Source organism: Oncorhynchus gorbuscha, linkage group LG15 (assembly GCF_021184085.1).
Source record: "Oncorhynchus gorbuscha isolate QuinsamMale2020 ecotype Even-year linkage group LG15, OgorEven_v1.0, whole genome shotgun sequence".
NCBI lineage: Eukaryota > Metazoa > Chordata > Actinopteri > Salmoniformes > Salmonidae > Oncorhynchus > Oncorhynchus gorbuscha.
In genome coordinates, this window is record NC_060187.1 from 19,055,340 (window position 1) to 19,079,169 (window position 23,830).

The 23,830-nt window shown below is 43.2% G+C and overlaps 1 long non-coding RNA gene across 1 annotated transcript in view; it reads right to left on the reverse strand.

Annotated features, from left to right (window-relative positions):
* Positions 1–11,667: 11,667 nt before the first annotated feature.
* The window catches only part of LOC123997506, a 34,400-nt gene continuing 22,237 nt past the window's right edge, over positions 11,668–23,830 (reverse strand). Inside the window, exon 3 of the long non-coding RNA XR_006832125.1 lies at positions 11,668–12,400. This is a non-coding gene — a long non-coding RNA (uncharacterized LOC123997506). The remainder of the gene's footprint in view (positions 12,401–23,830) is intronic.

Below are 23,830 nucleotides of genomic sequence, written 5' to 3' on the forward strand. Positions count from 1 at the left end.
GTGGGGTATGTAAAATGGGTAAACTTTGAGCACCTTTACGTCTTGAATGTTTTGGCATTCAGGTCCAAAAAGTCCCTTTCTAGGCACTTCTACAATGGGAAAATATGCACTGAAAGGTTTTTTCAACTCAAAAGCGGTTCTGTCAAAAAGTGAATTCAAATGGGTTTATAACCATTGATACACCACTCACTCTCCTCTCCTGCTCTTCAATATGGAACATCTCTAAGAGGAGAAACGATCAAACATTCCAGATATGTAGTGGCAAAATAAGGACGAAGCCATTTCATATAATGTGTATATTTAATGTGTGTGGGCTGTTACATAGGTGAGTGGGGTAAATTGAGCCAAAGAGGTAAGTTGGGCCACCATATTTTAAAAAAGTAATAATTTGACCAAATATTTAGGAAGAAGTCATCATTTCATGGAGTCTGAAGGAAGAAACCACATGAAAAAGTGGTAAGCAAGTTGGGTCCAAAAAACTGATTTTCACTAAGTAAAATAAATGTTGTGTTTTAAAGGTTTCATGATGCATGTATCTAAACCAACTGGCGGCCCCCTTTTTGTAGGCCGATGGATCAATTAATTTTTTGTGTACTTCTGTATTTCTTTTTTGGAACTCAGTCGGGGTCTCAACGTACTCTTATGTTTGTAACGACTTCCGTCGTCGGATGAGGAAGAGTAGTCGGACCGAAGCGCAGCGTGGTAAGTGTTCATGTTTGTTTATCGAACTGAACACTAATACAAAATAACAAGAGACTAAATTAAACTGAAACAGTCCCGAAAGGTGCAAACACTAAACAGAAAACAACTACCCACAAAACCCATGTGGGAAAAAGCTACCTAAGTATGGTTCCCAATCAGAGACAACGATAGACAGCTGTCCCTGATTGAGAACCATACCCGGCCAAAACAAAGACATACAAAACATAGAAAAAGAACATAGAATGCCCACCCAAATCACACCCTGACCAAACCAAAATAAAGACATAAAACACTCTCTACGGTCAGGGCGTGACAATTTTAGAATAGGTGGAATTTAGCAATTTGGTTGTGCATCAGCAGTTTTTTATTTTGTTATGTCAGTCACTCATTTAGCCCATGTCAACTAAAATATTTTAGATAGCTGGCTAGACTTAGTTACGAATCTAAACTTGTAGTAATCATAGTCGAATACATGAGGCTGTGTCCATGAGACAGAACTCATCTGAATATGGATGGCAATGTGATTCTGACAGGATCAGAATTTGTTCTCAAATGCACGCACACACACACACCGGTCAGTCATCTCTGTCAAATCAAATATCTCTGACCATGTCATTGTCACCATGGCTACTGACCTCTCTGTTTGACTAATGACTTCTCGTTGAGTGAAAGACAGATCGCCCCTCGTTTGGAAACTATCAGAAAATATGCAATATTTGGCCTTTTCACACACACACACACGCACGCACGCACGCACGCACGCACGCACGCACGCACGCACGCACACACACACACACACACACACACACACACACACACACACACACACACACACACACACACACACACACACACACACACACACACACACACACACACACACACACACACACACACACGGCTGAGAGTGGTCTATCATTGCAGTAAGTGAACAGAGTGATCCCCCCTCCCTCTCTGTTCCTTGGTGATGGATGGACAGAAATAAGTATTAACCTTGGCTTTATGGGGACTCCCATGCCACTATGATCCAGCTATGTGTGTGTGTGTATGCGTGTGAAGGAGGGGTGAGGAGTGGGTCTGCATCGCCCCATTGTCTCCCCAAGCACCCATAAAGGGCGTAGGAGGCGAGGGATCAAAAGGCTCGTTTGCCAGGAGTTATGGCTGCCAACAGACAGTTCCTCTGCCGACATGGACCCTATCCTACAGCACTCAGCCTCTCTGGGCTGGGGACTTTCTCCCTCTTTCTACAATATCTCTCTGTCTGAGGCTCTCCCTCTCTCACCTCCCCCTTTCTCTCTCACTCGCTCTCTTTCCTTCTCTCTCAATTCAATTTCAATTCAATTTAAGGGCTTTATTGGCATGGGAAACACATGTTAACATTGCCAAAGCAAGTGAAGTAGATAATAAACAAAGTGAAATAAACAAAAATGAACAGTAAACATTGCACTCTCAGAATGGTCGTTAAGACACTAACAGCTTACAGACTAGAGCTCGACCGATTAATTAGGGCCGATTTCAAGTATTCATAACAATCGGAAATCAGTATTTTTGGGAGCCGATTAAAAAAAAAGTTTTACACACCTTTATTTACATTTTTGATCAATTAGGCAAGTCAATTAAGAACACATTCTTATTTTCAATGACGGCCTAGGAACGGTGGGTTAACTGCCTCGTTCAGGGACACAAAGCTGAGCTGACAAGATTTTCACCTTGTCAGCTCGGGGGATCCAATCTTGCAACCTTACAGTTAACTAGTCCAACGCTCTAACCCCCTGATTACATTGCACTCCACGAGGAGCCTGCCTGTTACATGAATGCAGTAAGCCAAGGTAAGTTGCTAGCTAGTATTAAACTTCTCTTATAAAAAACAAATCAATCAACGACTGTCGTTGCTCTAATGTGTACTTAACCATAAACGTCAATTCCTTTCTTAAAACCAATACACAAGTATATATTTTTAAACCTGCATATTTAGCTAAAATAAATCCAGGTTATCAGGCAATATTAACCAGGTGGAATTGTGTCGCTTCTCTAGCGTTCATTGCACACGAAGCAGGGTATATGCAACAGTTTGGGCCGCCTGGCTCTTTACGAACTAATGTGCCAGAATTTTACGTAATTATGACATAACGTTGAAGGTTGTACAATGTAACAGGAATATTAAGACTCATGGATGCCACCCGTTAGATCAAATACGGAACGGAATAAAAGTTTTGTTTTCGAGGTGATAGTTTCCGGATTTGACCTAAGGCTCGTATTTCTGTGTGTTTATTATTGTTAAGTCTATGATTTGATATTTGATAGAGCAGTCTGACTGAGGGGTGGTAGGCAGCAGCAGGCTCGTAATAGTCAAAGGTATATGGTTTAGAGAGAAATAGTCGACGCGTTATAATTCCAGTAATAACTTGCGGCTGAATTTGCAAGGGGTTTCTTCATTATTTTACCGTTCATGTCTTCAATAGAGAATGTCTTGATCTACTTCAGATAAGGTCTGTGTTTCGTGCTTAAACCGCCTCTGTTCATGTCTTCCATAGAGAAGGTCTTGATCTACTTCAGATAAGGTCTGTGTTTCGTGCTTAAACCGCCTCTGTTCATGTCTTCCATAGAGAAGGTCTTGATCTACTTCATATAAGGTCTGTGTTTCGTGCTTAAACCGCCTCTGTTCATGTCTTCAATAGAGAAGGTCTTGATCTACTTCATATAAGGTCTGTGTTTCGTGCTTAAACCGCCTCTGTTCATGTCTTCCATAGAGAAGGTCTTGATCTGTTCATATAAGGTCTGTGTTTCGTGCTTAAACCGCCTGTCTTCTTCCATAGAGAAGGTCTTGATCTACTTCATATAAGGTCTGTGTTTCGTGCTTAAACCGCCTCTGTTCATGTCTTCCATAGAGAAGGTCTTGATCTACTTCATATAAGGTCTGTGTTTCGTGCTTAAACCGCCTCTGTTCATGTCTTCCATAGAGAAGGTCTTGATCTACTTCATATAAGGTCTGTGTTTCGTGCTTAAACCGCCTCTGTTCATGTCTTCCATAGAGAAGGTCTTGATCTACTTCATATAAGGTCTGTGTTTCGTGCTTAAACCGCCTCTGTTCATGTCTTCCATAGAGAAGGTCTTGATCTACTTCATATAAGGTCTGTGTTTCGTGCTTAAACCGCCTCTGTTCATGTCTTCCATAGAGAAGGTCTTGATCTACTTCATATAAGGTCTGTGTTTCGTGCTTAAACCGCCTCTGTTCATGTCTTCCATAGAGAAGGTCTTGATCTACTTCATATAAGGTCTGTGTTTCGTGCTTAAACCGCCTCTGTTCATGTCTTCCATAGAGAAGGTCTTGATCTACTTCATATAAGGTCTGTGTTTCGTGCTTAAACCGCCTCTGTTCATGTCTTCCATAGAGAATGTCTTGATCTACTTCAGATAAGGTCTGTGTTTCGTGCTTAAACCGCCTCTGTTCATGTCTTCAATAGAGAAGGTCTTGATCTACTTCATATAAGGTCTGTGTTTCGTGCTTAAACCGCCTCTGTTCATGTCTTCCATAGAGAAGGTCTTGATCTACTTCATATAAGGTCTGTGTTTCGTGCTTAAACCGCCTCTGTTCATGTCTTCCATAGAGAATGTCTTGATCTACTTCATATAAGGTCTGTGTTTCGTGCTTAAACCGCCTCTGTTCATGTCTTCCATAGAGAAGGTCTTGATCTACTTCATATAAGGTCTGTGTTTCGTGCTTAAACCGCCTCTGTTCATGTCTTCCATAGAGAAGGTCTTGATCTACTTCATATAAGGTCTGTGTTTCGTGCTTAAACCGCCTCTGTTCATGTCTTCCATAGAGAATGTCTTGATCTACTTCAGATAAGGTCTGTGTTTCGTGCTTAAACCGCCTCTGTTCATGTCTTCAATAGAGAAGGTCTTGATCTACTTCATATAAGGTCTGTGTTTCGTGCTTAAACCGCCTCTGTTCATGTCTTCCATAGAGAAGGTCTTGATCTACTTCATATAAGGTCTGTGTTTCGTGCTTAAACCGCCTCTGTTCATGTCTTCCATAGAGAAGGTCTTGATCTACTTCAGATAAGGTCTGTGTTTCGTGCTTAAACCGCCTCTGTTCATGTCTTCCATAGAGAAGGTCTTGATCTACTTCATATAAGGTCTGTGTTTCGTGCTTAAACCGCCTCTGTTCATGTCTTCCATAGAGAAGGTCTTGATCTACTTCATATAAGGTCTGTGTTTCGTGCTTAAACCGCCTCTGTTCATGTCTTCCATAGAGAAGGTCTTGATCTACTTCATATAAGGTCTGTGTTTCGTGCTTAAACCGCCTCTGTTCATGTCTTCCATAGAGAATGTCTTGATCTACTTCAGATAAGGTCTGTGTTTCGTGCTTAAACCGCCTCTGTTCATGTCTTCAATAGAGAAGGTCTTGATCTACTTCATATAAGGTCTGTGTTTCGTGCTTAAACCGCCTCTGTTCATGTCTTCCATAGAGAAGGTCTTGATCTACTTCATATAAGGTCTGTGTTTCGTGCTTAAACCGCCTCTGTTCATGTCTTCCATAGAGAAGGTCTTGATCTACTTCAGATAAGGTCTGTGTTTCGTGCTTAAACCGCCTCTGTTCATGTCTTCCATAGAGAATGTCTTGATCTACTTCAAATAAGGTCTGTGTTACGTGCTTAAACCGCCTCGGCGTTTTGATACCCGTGTAAATCTCACTAGGATAAAGTAACATTTGTCAACCCATTTTCATAAATCCACTCTACAATTTTTTTTTTATCTTCGCTTATATTTAGCCAATATTGATCAGTTACCTTGTCCTATGCATATCTACACAGTCATAAAATTGGCAAGGTGGTGTAAGTCTACACGAAACACAGACCTTATTTTAAGTGAATCTAAAACTATCCTATGGAATAAATGAATGAAGAAACCGCTTTTCAGATTTTGCTGGAAGGTGTCATGGGAATTATCACTCCCACTTTGGTAGTCAATTCTTACCATGTCCATTATTAAAATAGGATTTCCTGCATATAGAAATTACAGTTTCTGTTCTCAACATTCATCACAGGTAACTTAAACTCTATTTTTATTCAAACAGTTGAGAGTATTTGTCTCCTAAGCAGACTCTTCAGTATCATTGTCACTTCAGAGCTGTGTGTGTGTGTGTGTGTTTGTGTTTTACAGATGGCAGAGAAAAGCAGAGCACCAGTGTGGGACTATTACATGTTAAATAAAGGTGGGAAAAAAAAAACAATTTCTGTTAGTCACATGTCTGTGGAACTTGTTCAGTTTATGTCTCAGTTAATGAATCTTGTTATGTTCATACAAATATTTACACATGTTAAGTTTGCTGAAAATAAATGCAGTTGACAGTGAGAGGACATTTCTTTTTGCTGAGTTTATTATGTATATTTACAGTGTTCTAAAGATGTGCAAATAGTTAAAGTACAAAATGGAAAATAAACATAAATATGGATTGTATTTACAATGGCGTTTGTTCTTCACTGGTTGCCATTTTCTTGTGGCAACAGGTCAACAATATTGCTACTGTGATGGCACACTGTGGTATTTCACTCAGTAGATATGTCAGTTTATCAAAATTGGGTTTGTTTTCTAATTCGTTGTGGATCTGTGTAATCTGAGGGAAATACAGTATGTGTCTCTAATATGGTCATACATTTGGCAGGAGATTAGGAAGTGCAGCTCAGTTTCCACCTCATTTTGTGTCTTCTCTTGAGAGTCAGGCCATTTTGATGGTTATTTTGTTATGCAGGTGAGTGAGGACCCAAAAGCGGTTTAACAGAAACAGAGTCTTTTAATGTCCAAACACAGGGAAGACATAGATCCTCTTCAGAGGTATCGATTGACAAAATAGACAACCCGCAGAGAGGGTGACAAATAAATCATAAAGTCCTCTGATCTTTACAGGAGAGTCCCCTTCTAGCAGCAGAGGAGAATAGCAGGGTTAGCGGCAACAGACTGCTGGTCTCTCCGGGTAGGCGCGGGTTGTAGAGGACAGAGGTACCTGATCACACGTAGCATCTGATGAAGAGGCAGAATACGACAGGACGGGACAAGGGTGAAGCAAACGAGAATCTGACAAAGCCTGACAAAGACAGAAGCAGAAACAGAGAGAGAAATAGAGACCTAATCAGAGGGAAAAAGGGAACAGGTGGGAGAGGGTAAACGAGGTAGTTAGAGGAGATGAGGAACAGCTGGGGGAAGGAAAGGAAGAGAAGGTAACCTAATACGACCAGCAGGGGGAAACGAAGTGAAGAGAAAGAACAGGAACAAGACTGGCGCACTCGAGGAGGAAACCTGGCGGCAACGGAGGAAATCATCGATCAGCGAACGGTCCAGCACGTCCCGAGATGGAACCCAACTCCTTTCCTCAGGACCGTACCCCTTCCAATCCACTAGGTACTGATGACCACGGCCCCGAGGACGCATGTCCAAAATCTTACGGACCCTGTAGATAGGTGCGCCCTCGACAAGGATGGGGGGACGAACGGGGGCGCGAAGAAAGGGCTTAACACAGGAGACATGGAAGACCGGGTGGACGCGACAAAGATGTCGCGGAAGAAGAAGTCGCACTGCGACAGGATTAATGACCTGAGAAATACGGAACGGACCAATGAACCGCGGGGTCAACTTGCGAGAAGCTGTCTTAAGGGGAAGGTTTTGAGTGGAGAGCCATACTCTCTGACCGCGACAATATCTAGGACTCTTAGTCCTACGCTTATTAGCGGCTCTCACAGTCTGCGCCCTATAACGGCAAAGTGCAGACCTGACCCTCTTCCAGGTGCGCTCACAACGTTGGACAAAAGCCTGAGCGGAGGGAACGTTGGACTCGGCGAGCTGGGGCGAGAACAGAGGAGGCTGGTACCCGAGGCTACTCTGAAAAGGAGATAGTCCGGTCACAGACAAAGGAAGCGAGTTGTGAGCGTATTCTGCCCAGGGGAGCTGTTCTGCCCAAGACGCAGGGTTACGAAAAGAAAGACTGCGTAAGATGCGACCAATAGTCTGATTGGCCCGTTCTGCTTGACCATTAGACTGGGGGTGAAAACCGGAAGAGAGACTGACGGAAGCCCCAATCAAATGGCAAAACTCCCTCCAAAATTGAGACGTGAATTGCGGACCCCTGTCCGAAACGGCGTCTGACGGAAGGCCATGAATTCTGAAAACATTCTCAATGATGATTTGTGCCATCTCTTTAGCAGAAGGAAGCTTAGCGAGGGGAATAAAATGAGCTGCCTTAGAGAACCTATCGACAACCATTAGAATAACAGTCTTCCCCGCTGACAAGGCAGTCCGGTAATAAAGTCTAAGGCGATGTGAGACCACGGTCGAGAGGGAATGGAAAGCGGTCTGAGACGGCCGGCAGGAGGGGAGTTACCGGACTTAGTCTGCGCGCAATCCGAACAAGCAGCCACGAAACGATGCGTGTCACGCTCCTGAGTGGGCCACCAAAAACGCTGGCGAATAGAAGCAAGCGTACCCCCGAACGCCGGGGTGGCCGGCTAACTTGGCAGAGTGAGCCCACTGAAGAACGGCCAGACGAGTAGGAACGGGAATGAAAAGAAGGTTCCTAGGACAAGCGCGCGGCGATGGAGTGTGAGTGAGTGCTTGCTTTACCTGCCTCTCAATTCCCCAGACAGTCAACCCGACAACACGCCCCTCAGGGAGAATCCCCTTGGGGTCAGTGGAGGCTACTGAAGAACTGAAGAGACGGGATAAAGCATCAGGCTTGGTGTTCTTAGAGCCCGGACGATAAGAAATAACGAACTCGAAACGAGCGAAAAACAGCGCCCAATGAGCCTGACGCGCATTAAGTCGTTTGGCAGAACGGATGTACTCAAGGTTCCTATGGTCAGTCCAAACGACAAAAGGAACGGTCGCCCCCTCCAACCACTGTCGCCATTCGCCTAGGGCTAAGCGGATGGCGAGCAGTTCGCAGTTTCCCACATCATAGTTACGTTCCGACGGCGACAGGCGATGAGAAAAATACGCGCAAGGGTGGACCTTGTCGTCAGAACGGGAGCGCTAGGAAAGAATGGCTCCCACGCCCACCTCTGACGCATCAACCTCGACAATGAACTGTCTAGAGACGTCAGGTGTAACAAGGATAGGTGCGGATGTAAAACGCTTCTTGAGGAGATCAAAAGCTCCCTGGGCAGAAACGGACCACTTAAAGCACGTCTTGACAGAAGTAAGGGCTGTGAGAGGAGCTGCCACCTGACCAAAATTACGGATGAAACGACGATAGAAATTCACGAAGCCGAGAAAGAGCTGCAGCTCGACGCGTGACTTAGGGGCGGGCCAATCGATGACAACTTGGACCTTAGCGGGATCCATCTTAATGCTTTCAGCGGAAATAACAGAACCGAGAAATGTGACGGAGGAGGCATGAAAAGAGCACTTCTCAGCCTTCACATAAAGACAATTCTCTAAAAGGCGCTGGAGGACACGTCGACCATGCTGAACATGAATCTGGAGTGACGGTGAAAAAAATCAGGATATCGTCAAGGTAAACGAAAACAAAGATGTTCAGCATGTCTCTCAGTACATAATTCACTAATGCCTGAAAGACAGCTGGAGCGTTAGCGAGGCCGAACGGCAGAACCCGGTATTCAAAGTGCCCTAACGGAGTGTTAAACGCTGTTTTCCACTCGTCCCCCTCCCTGATGTGCACGAGATGGTAAGCGTTACGAAGGTCCAACTTAGTGAAAAACCTGGCTCCCTGCAGGATCTCGAAGGCTGAAGACATAAGGGAAAGCGGATAACGATTCTTAACCGTTATGTCATTCAGCCCTTGATAATCTACGCAGGGGCGTAGTGTCCCGTCCTTTTTCTTAACAAAAAAAAACCCCGCTCCGGCGGGAGAGGAGGAGGGAACTATGGTACCGGCGTCGAGAGCTACAGACAAATAATCTTCGAGAGCCTTACGTGGGGGAGCCGACAGAGAGTATAGTCTACCCTGGGGGGGAGTGGTTCCCGGAAGGAGATCAATACTACAATCATACGACCGGTGCCGAGGAAGGGAGGTGGCCCTGGACCGACTGAACACCGTGCGCAGATCGTGATAGTCCTCCGGCACCCCCTTCAAATCACCAGTCTCCTCCTGTGAAGAAGAGACAGAGGAAACAGGAGGGATAGCAGACATAAAACACTTCACATGACAGGAGACGTTCCAGGAGAGGATAGAATTACTAGACCAATTAATAGAAGGATTATGACACACTAGCCAGGGATGGCCCAAAACAACAGGTGTAAAAGGTGAACGAAAAATTAAAAAAGAAATGGTCTCGCTATGATTACCAGAGACAGTGAGGGTTAAAGGTAGCGTTTCACGCTGAATCCTGGGGAGAGGACTACCATCCAAGGTGAACAAGGCCGTGGGCTCCCCTATCCGTCTGAGAGGAATGTCATGTTCCCGAGCCCAGGCTTCGTCCATAAAACAGCCCTCCGCCCCAGAGTCTATCAAGGCACTGCAGGAAGCTGCCGAACCGGTCCAGCGTAGATGGACCGACAAGGTAGTACAGGATCTTGAAGGAGGGACCTGAGTAGTAGCGCTCACCAGTAGCCCTCCGCTTACTGATGAGCTCTGGCTTTTACTGGACATGAAGTGACAAAATGACCAGCGGAACCGCAATAGAGACAGAGGCGGTTGATGATTCTCCGTTCCCTCTCCTTAGTCGAGATGCGAATACCCCCCAGCTGCATAGGCTCAGCACCCGAGCCAGTGGAGGAAGATGGTAGTGATGCAGAGAGGGGGGCAATGGATAACGCGAGCTCCCTTCCACGAGCTCGGTGACGAAGATCAACCCATCGTTCTATGCGAATAGCGAGTTCAATCAAGGAATCCACGCTGGAAGGAACCTCCCGGGGGAGAATCTCATCCTTTACCTCCGCGTGGAGACCCTCCAGAAAACGAGCGAGCAAAGCCGGCTCGTTCCAGTCACTGGAGGCAGCAAGAGTGCAAAACTCTATAGAGTAATCTGTTATGGATCGATTACCTTGACATAGGGAAGACAGGGCCCTGGAAGCTTCTTCCCCAAAAACAGAACGATCAAAAACCCGTATCATCTCCTCCTTAAAGCTCTGATACTGGTTAGTACACTCAGCCCTCGCCTCCCAGATTGCCGTGCCTCACTCACGAGCCCGTCCAGTAAGGAGAGATATGACGTAGGCGATACGAGCTGTGCCCCTGGAGTAAGTGTTGGGCTGGAGAGAAAACACAATATCACACTGGGTGAGGAACGAGCGGCATTCAGTGGGCTCCCCAGAGTAACACGGCGGGTTATTAATTCTGGGCTCCGGGGATTCGGAAGCCCTGGAAGTGGCCGGTGGATCGAGGCGGAGATGGTGAATCTGTTTCGAGAGGTCGGAGATTTGGGCGGCCAGGGTCTCAAAGGCATGTCGAGCAGCAGACAATTCCTGCTCGTGTCTGCCTAGCATCGCTCCCTGGATCTCGACGGCTGAGTGGAGAGGATCCGAAGTCGCTGGGTCCATTCTTGGTCAGATTCTTCTGTTATGCAGGTGAGTGAGGACCCAAAAGCGGTTTAACAGAAACAGAGTCTTTTAATGTCCAAACACAGGGAAGACATAGATCCTCTTCAGAGGTATCGATTGACAAAATAGACAACCCGCAGAGAGGGCGACAAATAAATCATAAAGTCCTCTGATCTTTACAGGAGAGTCCCCTTCTAGCAGCAGAGGAGAATAGCAGGGTTAGCGGCAACAGACTGCTGGTCTCTCCGGGTAGGCACGGGTTGTAGAGGACAGAGGTACCTGATCACACGTAGCATCTGATGAAGAGGCAGAATACGACAGGACGGGACAAGGGTGAAGCAAACAAGAATCTGACAAAGACAGAAGCAGAAACAGAGAGAGAAATAGAGACCTAATCAGAGGGAAAAAGGGGAACAGGTGGGAGAGGGTAAACGAGGTAGTTAGAGGAGACGAGGAACAGCTGGGGGAAGGAAAGGAAGAGAAGGTAACCTAATACGACCAGCAGGGGGAAACGAAGTGAAGAGAAAGAACAGGAACAAGACATAACATGACAATACATGACATATTTTTATTCTCCTTTTACAAGAATGGAAGTTCATGTGAAAAGGGTGTGGCAATTGAATGCAAGCTTCACTAACAAATGAATATAATTTTTTTAAACTTTTCTATATACAACTCTATATGTAATATTGTTTACATGTAACGCGTGACAGGCTAAATGTTTCATAAAACACCAGATAATAACCAACAAGATAAGATCCAGCACAGCTGATATACAAATGATATACAATGTTCAAAAGGCATATTTTCTGTGGAACTACCGATCGAACACTTAACTCACTTCACTTCTCTCTGAATTTGCCATTCAGTTTCAGTAGGAACTGATTTTCTAAGTTAATTGAGTCTATCCTGGCTCGCTTTGCAGTGACGAGGAGTCCAGCACAGCTAAAAAGACACTCACAGGCGTCAGATGCAGGCAGGCCTGTGTTGAGTTTGAGGGACAACTTCTTTATGTACAGGAAGAAAATGTGGTAAAGAATTTTGTCCAATGGACTAGCATGATACCCATCCAGCTCCCTTGTACCTTCTGACCGTTTGGTTGTCAGTGATGAGAAGAAGTCCTCTTCATCAGAGGAATGCTGCCTTAGATGCTCAGTCTTGTCCTGTGTGATTGTGTCAAGCTGATTCTTCATGTATGCCAAACCTGTACATTGGAAACAACACAACATTCAACTATTCAGTGTTTCAGAAAACTCTGTTGTATGTGGCTGGCAACACAATCATATTATTGGCATTGCAATAGCTCTAACAGACTTCCACTCTTGTTATTCTCAGATTCTGAGATTAATTTGAGTTGTTCAAATACATCCAGACGTAACAAATTCTCTAATGTTGAGGTGAGTCCATGTCTGGTTGTACCCAAACATAATTACATGCAAAGGTTATGGTCCAGCACCTGTAACACAACTTAAATAATGAAAACCATAAGAAAAAAACAATTAAAGAAAAGACTCAAAGACCAAAAGATATCATCATATGGACAATGAGGTTCAAACCATTTGGAGTAAAGAAAGCATAGCGGCTGTGATGACATCAGCTTTGTCAGTCCAAGACATATTGAACGTTGGCAGAACGATTGCAGCAGAAATAAGCTGTAGCCCCTCCATCATTTCTCCAAAGCGCTTTTGGAGACCGTTCTGAGCGGCTCTGATAAGTGGTAGGCACATTTGGCAAGATGCTTCCAGCCTTTGAAGTTTTGTTTGGGCTATTATTCGAGACTCAGTGATCCAACCAGATATAGATAGGTAATAAGCAAGCCAAAAAAAGATCATGCACACACCTAAAAATCCCTGTTCTCAAAATGATTTATATATTTTATCTTCACAAGTTAATTAATTTCACTTTTAGCAATCCCCAACAATTGACATTATGGAGATGGCTAGCTACTAGCCACCATAATGTCAATGCGGTAGTAGCCCGCACTACAGCTTATAGTTCCTTTAGCTGTATAAAGACATTGGTCAGGCTTAGCTTCTAACTAGCTATAATACAGTACTTTTGTAAAAAGCCAATTTGACATTTGCTCGGTACATTGTTTTCAATGAGGAAATGAACAATTCTGCTGTTAATGATAATGCAGAGGATTTTCCCAAAGTTGCTGTTGACGCATATCCCACGGTAGTTATTGGGGTCAAATTTGTCTCCACTTTTGTGGATTGAGTGGATTAGTCCTTGGTTCCAAATATTGGGTAAGATGCCAGAGCTAAGGATGATGTTAAAGAGTTTAAATATAGCCAATTGATATTTGTTGTCTGTATCATTTCATTGAGGATACCATCAACACCACAGGCCTTTATGGGTTGGAAGGTTTGTATTTTGTCCTGTAGTTCATTCAATGTAATTTGAGAATATGATGGTCTTTAATAGTTGATTCGAAGATTTGTATTTGATCATGCATATGTTTTTTCGCTGTTTGTCCTTTGTTATAGAGCCAAAAAGATTGGAGAAGTAGTTTACCCATACATCTCCACTTTGGATAGATAACTCTTCGTGTTGTTGTTTGTTATAGGGCCAAAAGATTGGAGAAGTAGTTTACCCATACATCTCCACTTTGGATAGATAACTCTTCGTGTTGTTGTTTGTTATAGGGCCAAAAGATTGGAGAAGTAGTTTACCCATACATCTCCACTTTGGATAGATAACTCTTCGTGTTGTTTGTTATAGGGCCAAAAGATTGGAGAAGTAGTTTACCCATACATCTCCACTTTGGATAGACAACTCTTCGTGTTGTTGTTTGTTTATTGTTTTCCAATTGTCTCAGAAGTGGTTAGTCTATGCATTCTTAAATTACATTGAGACGATTTCTGACATGCTGTTCCTTCTTTTTCCATAGTGTATTTCTGTATTGTTTTAGTGATTCACTACAGTGTGGAGCGGCAGGGTAGTCTAGTGGTTAGAGCGTTGGAATAGTAACCGGAAGGTTGCAAGTTCACATCCCCGAGCTGACAAGCTACAAATCTGTCGTTCTGCCCCTGAACAGGCAGTTAACCCACTGTTCCTAGGCTGTCATTGAAATTAAGAATTTGTTCTTAACTGACTTGTCCTAGTTAAATCAATAAAATATATTTTTTTTGGTTGGATAGGTTTCTCAATTTCTTGTCAGTTTTTGCATTCTTCACCAAACTATTTGTCATTGTTGTTCATTTTCTTCTGTTTTCTGTTTGATTTTTTTTTATTTAAGAGGGAAGCTGAGAGGTCAAATATACTGTTAAGATTTTCTACTGCCAAGTTTACACCTTCACTATTACAGTGGAAAGTTTTGTCCAGGAAGTTGTCTAAAAAGGGATTGAATATTGGTGTTGCTTAATTGTTTTTTGGTAGGTTTCCACACTACATTCCTTCCATCTATAGCATTTGTTAATATTATTTAGTTCCTTTGGCTTTGATGACTCATGATCTGATAGGGGTGTCAGTGGGCTGACTGAACGCTCTGAGAGACTCTGGGTTGAGGTAGTAGAAGTAGTCTACAGTACTATTGCCAAGAGATAAGCTATACCTACCACCCTCGAAGCCTACCATTGAATATGTACATACACAGCGTGCGACAGAACTGCAGGAGTTGTGACCCATTTTTGTTGGTTATGTTGTCATACTTTCTTTCTCACTCACTCCTTCGTCTCTTTTTCCCTCATCTTCTTTCTCCCTCTCTTGCGCACACGCACTCTCTTTCCCTCTCTCTCCATCTCTCTCTCTCTGATAACGGTCCTATAAGATTTAGCAGTCAATAGTGTAACCAACGACAACCATAACTGTTGGCAGGAGATGTTGAGGGTCAGGAGAGATCCAAGGTGGGAGACATAAAGAGACAACACAGGAAGTACATGGAGACAACACAGGAAGTACACAGAGACAACACGGGAAGTACACGGAGACAACACGGGAAGTACACGGAGACAACACAGGAAGTACACAGAGACAACACGGGAAGTACACGGAGACAACACGGGAAGTACACAGAGACAACACAGGAAGTACACAGAGACAACACAGGAAGTACACGGAGACAACACGGGAAGTACACGGAGACAACACGGGAAGTACACGGAGACAACACGGGAAGTACACGGAGACAACACGGGAAGTACACGGAAACAACACAGGAAGTACACGGAGACAACGCGGGACGTACACGGAGACAACACGGGAAGTACACGGAGACAACACGGGAAGTACACGGACACAACACAGAAAGTACATGGAGACAACACGGGAAGTACACAGAGACAACACTGGAAGTACACGGACACAACACTGGAAGTACACGGACACAACACAGGAAGTACATGGAGACAACACGGGAAGTAGACATCACTGTCATGGGTCAGTGGAAGGGGGAGTGGAGGTTAGCAAGCTCAGAGAGAGCAGAGCAGGGGGAGATAGAAAGGCAGGTTGAGGTGAGAATGAGACGGATGGAGAAAAGCAACAAGAAGTTGGATAATATTTATTTGATGTTCTTAAGAATTCCCTCCTGTTTTTAATCCTAAAAGGGTATATCTCTTTCTCTCCCTGTCTCTCTCTACCCCTTCCCTCTCTCTGAGGGTCATTTGCCTGTGTAGATGAGATTATGGCCTATAATGGAGGAGGTGTGGACTGCTGAGACAGGGAGAAATGGCCCACCGCGCAGATAGGAGATTTGATGGTTAGTCGATACCACCGCTCTGCTCCCCCCTCCGAGAGAGAGAGGGGGGGTGTAGTGAGGGAGATAGAGAAAGACAGATGAGAGAGGGTGTAAGAGAATGAGGGAGAGAGGGACCAGGTAGAGAGAGAGGGGGAGAAGGGATAGAGACAGGAGAGCGAGAGAGAAAGAGAGCATGGAGAAGGACTGTGGAAATGGGTGCGTACGGACCGTGATATTATGAAGGAAATGCATTATTTTGTGAAGATTACCTGTGATGCTTTTACGTATTATAGAATCGTTTTAGCATGCGCTAACCTTGAACATCCTTATACGGATGGTGGCTATCAGTGGCCATCAATAACTGGGATGCCATCTGATGAGGATCAAAATGATTTAAGTGTGATTGAGATCATTTTAATTATCATTTTGAAACACTCAGATCAGGATAATTACAGTAGACGTTACATGGATCACACCAATACTGTGAAAGAATCAGCTTTGCGTAATTCCAATGGCCACCTATCAATAATCTAAATGATATTTCATCTTATAATTTTATCCAAAGCGATCAATCTGTTTATCTGATGTTAGTGGGCTGTTAGTAAGTTAATGTTTAGACGGTGTTAGTCACCTCTAGGTTCTCATGTATTCTTTATTCTCCTGTTAGTGTCAGGTCTCATGTCTATCCACATGTCGGGTGTCATTCATGTCGCCATGTCAAAGTGCCCCGGGTGGTTTTACTGAAACACATTCATGACATCATGCCTCGGGTGGTTTGTGACAGCCCCTCTGTGTGTCTTGTCTCTCCCTTCAGAGATCAGGGTCATCATTACACATTTTGTTACATTTCAGCCTTATTCTCAAATGGATTAAATAGTTTTCCCCCCTCATCAATCTCCACACAATAACCGATAATGACAAAGCATAAACTGGTTTGTAGAAAGGTTTGCAAATTTATATTTAAAAAAACTGAAATATCACATTTACATAAGTATTTAAAGCAATTAGTTAGTAGTTTGTTGAAGCACCTTTGGCAGCGATTACAGCATCAAATGTTCTTGGGTATGACACTACAAGCTTGGCACACCTGTATTTGGGGAGTTTCTCCCATTCTTCTCTGCAGATCCTCTCAAGCTCTTTCAGGTTGGATGGGGAGTGTTGCTATTCTCAGGTCTCTTCAGAGATGTTCGATCCTGTGCTCTAGCTGCGCCACTCAAGGACATTCAGATACTTGTCCCGAAGCCACTCCTGCGTTGTCTTGGCTGTGTGCTTATGGTTGTTGTCCTGTTGGAAGGTGAACCTTCACCCCAGTCTGAAGTCCTGAGCGCTCTGAAGCAGGTTTACATCAAGGATCTCTCTGTACTTTGCCCCGTTCATCTTTCCCTTGATGTGGACTAGTCTCCCAGCCCCTGCCACTGAAAAACATCCCCACAGCATGATGCTGCCACTACCATGCTTCGACGTAGGGACGGTGTCAGGTTTCCTCCAAACTTGACGTTTTGTATTCAGGCCGTCTAGTTCAATCCTGGTTTCATCAGACCAGAGAATCTTGTTTCTCGTGGTCTGAAAGTCCTTTAGGTGCCTTTTGGCAAACTCCAAGCGGGCTGTCATGTGCATTTTACTGAGGAGTGGCTTCCGCTTTGCCTCTCTACCATAAAGGTTTGATTGGTGGAGTGCTGCAGAGATGGTTGTCTTTCTGAAAGTTTATCCCTTCTCCACAGAGGAACTCTGGAGCTCTGTCAGAGGGACATTCGGGTTCTTGATCACCTCCCTGACCAATGCCCTTCTCCCCTGATTGCTTAGTTTGGCTGGGTAGCCAGCTCTAGGAAGAGTCTTGGTGGTTCCAAACTTCTTCCATTTAAGAATGATGGTGGCCACTGTGTTCTTGGGGACCTTCGATCCTGCAGAAATGTTTTGGTACTTTTCCCCAGACCTGTGCCTCGACACAATCCTGTCTCGGAGCTCTACAGACAATTCCTTCAACCTCATGGCTTGGTTTTTGCTCTGACATGCACTGTCAACTGTGGGACCTTATATATACAGGTGTGTGCCTTTCCAAAGTATGTCAAATCAATTTAATTTACCACAGGTGGACTCCATTCAAGTTGTAGAAACATCTCAAGGATGATTTATGGAAACAGGATGCACCTGAGCTCAATATCAAGTCTCAGAAAAGGGTCTGAATATGTATGTAGATCACTGACATTTTTAATTTCTCGTTATGGGGTATTGTGTGTAGATTAATTAATTAATAAATGTTGTACGCTACGGTCACAAGACGCAGGACTCCTAATTGTCCCTAGAATTTCTACGCAAACAGCTGGAGGCAGGGCTTTCTCCTATAGAGCTCCATTTTTATGGAATGGTCTGCCTACCCATGTGAGAGACGCAGACTCGGTCTCGATCTTTAAGTCTTTACTGATGAGTCATTTCTTCAGTGGATCATATGATTGAGTGTAGTTTGGCCCAGGAGTGTGAAGGTGAACAGTAAGGCTCTGGAGCAACGAACCGCCCTTGCTGTCTCTGCCTGGCCGGTTCTACTCTCTCCACTGGGATTCTCTGCCTCTAACCCTATTACAGGGGCTGAGTCACTGGCTTACTGGTGCTCTTCCACGCCGTCACTAGGAGGGGTGCGTCACTTGAGTGGGTTGGCACCCCCCCCCCCCCATGTGCCATGGGGGAGATCTTTGTGGACTATACTTGGCCTTGTCTCAGGATGGTAAGTTGGTGGTTAAAGATATCCCTCCAGTGGTGTGGGGGCTGTGCTTTGGCAAAGTGGATGGGGTTATATCCTTCCTGTTTGGCCCTGTCTGAGGGTATCATCAGATTTTTATTTTATTTATTTATTTTATTTCACCTTTATTTAACCAGGTAGGCAAGTTCTCATTTACAATTGCGACCTGGCCAAGATAAAGCAAAGCAGTTCGACACATACAACGACACAGAGTTACACATGGAGCAAAACAAACAATACAGTCAATAATACAGTATAAACAAGTCTATATACGATGTCAGCAAATGAGATGAGATAAGGGAGGTAAAGGCAAAAAAGGCCATGGTGGCAAAGTAAATACAATATAGCAAGTAAAACACTGGAATGGTGGATTTGCAATTGAAGAATGTGCAAAGTAGAAATAAAAATAATGGGGTGCAAAGGAGCAACATAAATAAATAAAATAAATACAGTTGGGAAAGAGGTAGTTGTTTGGGCTAAATTATAGGTGGGCTATGTACAGGTGCAGTAATCTGTGATGGGGCCACAGTAATCTGTGATGGGGTCACTTACCCCTCCTGTCTCAGCCTCCAGTATTTATGCCGCAGTAGTTTGTGTCGGGGGGCTAGGGTCAGTTTGTTATATCTGGAGTACTTCTCCTGTCTTATCCGGTGTCCTGTGTGAATTTAAGTATGCTCACTCTAATTCTCTCTTTCTTTCTCTCTCTCTGAGGACCTGAGCCCTAGGACCATGCCTCAGGACTGCCTGGCATGATGACTCCTTGCTGTCCTCAGTCCACCTGGCCGTGCTGCTGCTCCAGTTTCAACTGTTCTGCCTGCGGCTATTGAACCCTGTCCTGTTCACCGGACGTGCTACCTGTCCCAGACCTGCTGTTTTCAACTATCTAGAGACAGCAGGAGCGGTAGATATACTTTTAATGATCGCTATGAAAAGCCAACTGACATTTACTCCTGAGGTGCTGACTTGCTGCACCCTCGACAACTACTGTGATTATTATTATAACGCTGGTCATTTATGAACATTTGAACATCTTGGCCATGTTCTGTTATAATCTCCACCCGGCACAGCCAGAAGAGGACTGGCCAACCCTCATAGCCTGGTTCCTCTCTAGGTTTCTTCCTAGGTTTTGGCCTTTCTAGGGAGTTTTTCCTAGCCACCGTGCTTCTACACCTGCATTGCTTGCTGTTTGGGGTTTTAGGCAGGGTTTCTGTACATCACTTTGAGATATCAGCTGATGTAAGAAGGGCTATATAAATAAATCTGATTTGATTTATAACAGGGGTGTAACGTAACAAAAAGGTACTTTCCGAATGCACTATATGGTAAACATCAGGAGCACACCAGAGGAGAAGAGGGGAAATGTACAGTACCAGTCAAACGTTTGGACACACCTACTCATTCAAGTAAAAAAAAAATGTTAACTAATTTTCTACATTGTAGAATAATAGTGAAGACATCAAAACATTTGGAATAATGTAGTAACCAAAAAAGTGTTAAATAAAAAAATATATATTTGAGATTCTTCAAAGTTGCCACTCTTTGCATTGATGACAGCTTTGAACACTCTTGGCATTCTCTCAAATAGCTTCACCTTGAATGCTTTTCCAACAATCTTTATGGAGTTCCCACATATGCTGAGCACTTGCTGGCTGCCTTTCCTTCACTCTGCGATATTTTGTATTTTATCAGGATCTCCATTAGCTGTTGCAAAAGCAGCAGTTACTCTTCCTGGGGTACTCACAAAACACAACACATGACATAATACCGAAATTAATAGACAAGAACAGATCAAGGACACAACTACATAAATGTTTTTGTCCAACTCATCCCAAACCATCTTAATTGGGTTCAGGTCGGGTGATTGTGGAGGCCAGGTCATTTGATGCAGCACTCCATCACTCTCCTCCTTGGGAAAATAGCAGCAGGTGTGTCCAAACGTTTGACTGGTACTCTACATTTCCCCTCTGGTGTTCTCCTGATGTTTACCATACAGTGCATTTGGAAAGTACATTGTTATGTTACATTACACCCTTATTCTAAAATGGATTAAATTGATCTTATTTTATGGTATGCATATGAGTGTACAGTATGTGTGTATATTGTTAGCTGTATGTATGATTAGTGAGCTGGGGGTTAATTGAATCTATATGTTTTGACCATGACCGTTTACAATTTAAGGTAACATTAAGTTATTTTGTCTCCTCAACTTGTTCAACAGCCACATCACTCATTACCAGATTCAGCTGAGGTCTAGCAATTAAAGAATGATTTGTACCAAATAGTTTTAGAGATGTTCAGGACCCGTTTATTACTGGTCACCCATTCCAAAACAGACTGGTAGTCCCTGTTAAGGGTTTCAGTGACTTCATTAACTGTGGTTGCTGATGCGTAAAAATGGTGGTAAAAATATAAAAGAGTAGAGGGCCTAGAGAGCTGCCCTGCGGTACACCACACTTTACATGTTTGACATTATAGAAGCTTCCATTAAAGAAATCCTTTGAGTTCTATTAGATAGATAGCTCTGAATCCACAATATGGCAGAGGTTGAAAAGCCAAAGCACATACGTTTTTCAACAACAGGTTATAGTCAATAATATCAAAGGCTGCACTGAAATCTAACAGCACAGCTCACACAATCTTCTTATTATCAATGCCTTTCAACCAATCATCAGTCATTTGTGTCAGTGCAGTACATGTTGAGTGCCCTTCTCTATAAGCATGCTGAAAGTCTGTTGTTAATTTGTTTATAGAGAAATAGCATTGTATTTGGTCAAATACAATTTTTTTCAACAGTTTGCTAAGAGCTGGCAGCAAGCTTACAGGTCTGCTGTTAGAACCAGTAAAGGCCGCTTTACCTCTCTTGGGTAGCGGAATTATTTTGGCTTCCCTCCAGGCCTGAGGACAAAGACTTTCCTCTAGGCTCAGATTAAAAATATGACAGATCGGAGTGGCTATAGAGTCAGCCACCATCCTCAGTAGCTTTCCATCTAAGTTGTCAATGCCAGGAGGTTTGTCATTATTGACCGTTAACAATCATTTTCCACCTCTCCCACACCAACTTAACAAAATTCAAACTTGCACTGCTTTCCTTTCATGTTTTTTTATGCATGAATTTAATTGCTCACTGTTTGTCATGGGCATTTCCTGCCTAAGTTTGCCCACTTTGCCAATTAAATAATCATGAAAATAATTGCCAAAATCAATGGGTTTTGTGATGAATAAGCCATCTAATTCAATGAAAGATGGAGTTTAATGTCTTTCTGGCCAGAATTTCATTTAAAGAATGCTAACGTTTTTTTTCCATCATTCTTTATATCATTGATCTTCTTTTTGTTGAATTTAGTAAAATAATTTCTCAATTTGCAGTAAGTCCGCCAGTCAGATGTACAGCCAGACTTATTAGCCACTCCTTTTGCCACATCTCTTTCAACCATATAGTTTTTCAATTCCTCATCATCAATGTAGCCTCACCAGTTCTAACAGTCAGTTCCTTAACATGTGCATGTTTATCAATAATTGGAAGACGCAATTTCATAAGTTCATCAAGTGCGGTGTCTGGAAACTCCTTATTAATCACATCAGACCCAACAATTTTTTTAACATCATCCACATGAGAGTCAGAGCAAAATCTTTTATACACTATTTTAGCCCAGCTGTTGGAACTTTGGCTTTCCTGGATATAGCCACTATATTATGATCATTGTATCCAATGGGTACGGATATAGCTCACTAATTAAGTGATTAGTGAGTGTGTATATTATTAGCTGTATGTATGATTAGTGAGCTGGGGGTTAATTAAGTGTGTATATTATTAGCTGTATGTATGATTAGTGAGCTGGGGGTTAATTAAGTGTGTATATTATGAGCTGTATGTATTATTAGTGAGCTGGGGGTTAATTACGTGTGTATATTATTAGCTGTATGTATGATTAGTGAGCTGGGGGTTAATTAAGTATATTATGAGCTTAGTGATTAGTGAGCTGGGGGTTAATTAAATCAAATCAAATCAAATTTATTTATATAGCCCTTCGTACATCAGCTGATATCTCAAAGTGCTGTAGAAACCCAGCCTGCAAACAATGCATGTATGATTAGAAAGGCCAAAACCTGAAGAAACTGGGGAACCGGGCTTAAGAGATTATAACAGAACATGACCAAGATGTTCAAATGTTCATAAATGACCAGCATGGTCAAATAATAATAAGGCAGAACAGTTGAAACTGGAGCAGCAGCACAGTCAGATGGACTGATTAGGTAGTCCTGGGGCAGGTCTGGGCTCAGGTCCTAATTAGAGTGTGTATATTATGAGCAGAACGTCTGTTCAAATGTTCATAAATGAGCATTAATAATAGTGAGAACTGAAACTGGGCAGGAGCATTAATTATGTCAGGTAGTCCTGGGACAAAGTGTGTATATTATGAGCTCTATGTATGATTAGTGAGCTGGGGGTTAATTAAGTGTGTATATTATGAGCTGTATGTATGATTAGTGAGCTGGGGGTAATTAAGTGTGTATATTATGAGCTGTATGTATGATTAGTGAGCTGGGGGTTAATTAAGTGTGTATATTGTGAGCTGTATGTATGATTAGTGAGCTGGGGGTTAATTAAGTGTGTATATTATGAGCTGTATGTATGATTAGTGAGCTGCGGGTTAATTAAGTGTGTATATTATGAGCTGTATGTATGATTAGTGAGCTGGGGGTTAATTAAGTGTGTATATTATGAGCTCTATGTATGATTAGTGAGCTGGGGGTTAATTAAGTGTGTATATTGTTAGCTATATGTATGATTAGTGAGCTGGGGGTTAATTAAGTGTGTATATTATGAGCTGTATGTATGATTAGTGCGCTGGGGGTTAATTAAGTGCTTTGAAATATCACAAACTGAATGTATCGTTTACTGTATATAATTGACAACCGTTTTTATTAAACAAACCATGGCGCGCACACGCACAAACACGGCTCCTGTAACCCAGTCATGAAATCCATCGAGAGGAGACGTAAGGTGATCAACTGGACTCAAGGGTGATCTTAACCTTAGACCTTCTAACTCAGACATTATCGACACAAAGACAGGAAACCCGTGTTAATATGTCTCATTCGCTCTCAATATCTAACATGCTGCTTTCCTTTTCCCTACAATATTTATCTCTTTACATATCCTGTCCTCTTATGTCAGTCTTATGTCCTCCCTTTGCTTCCTTCCTGTCCCTCCCTCATTC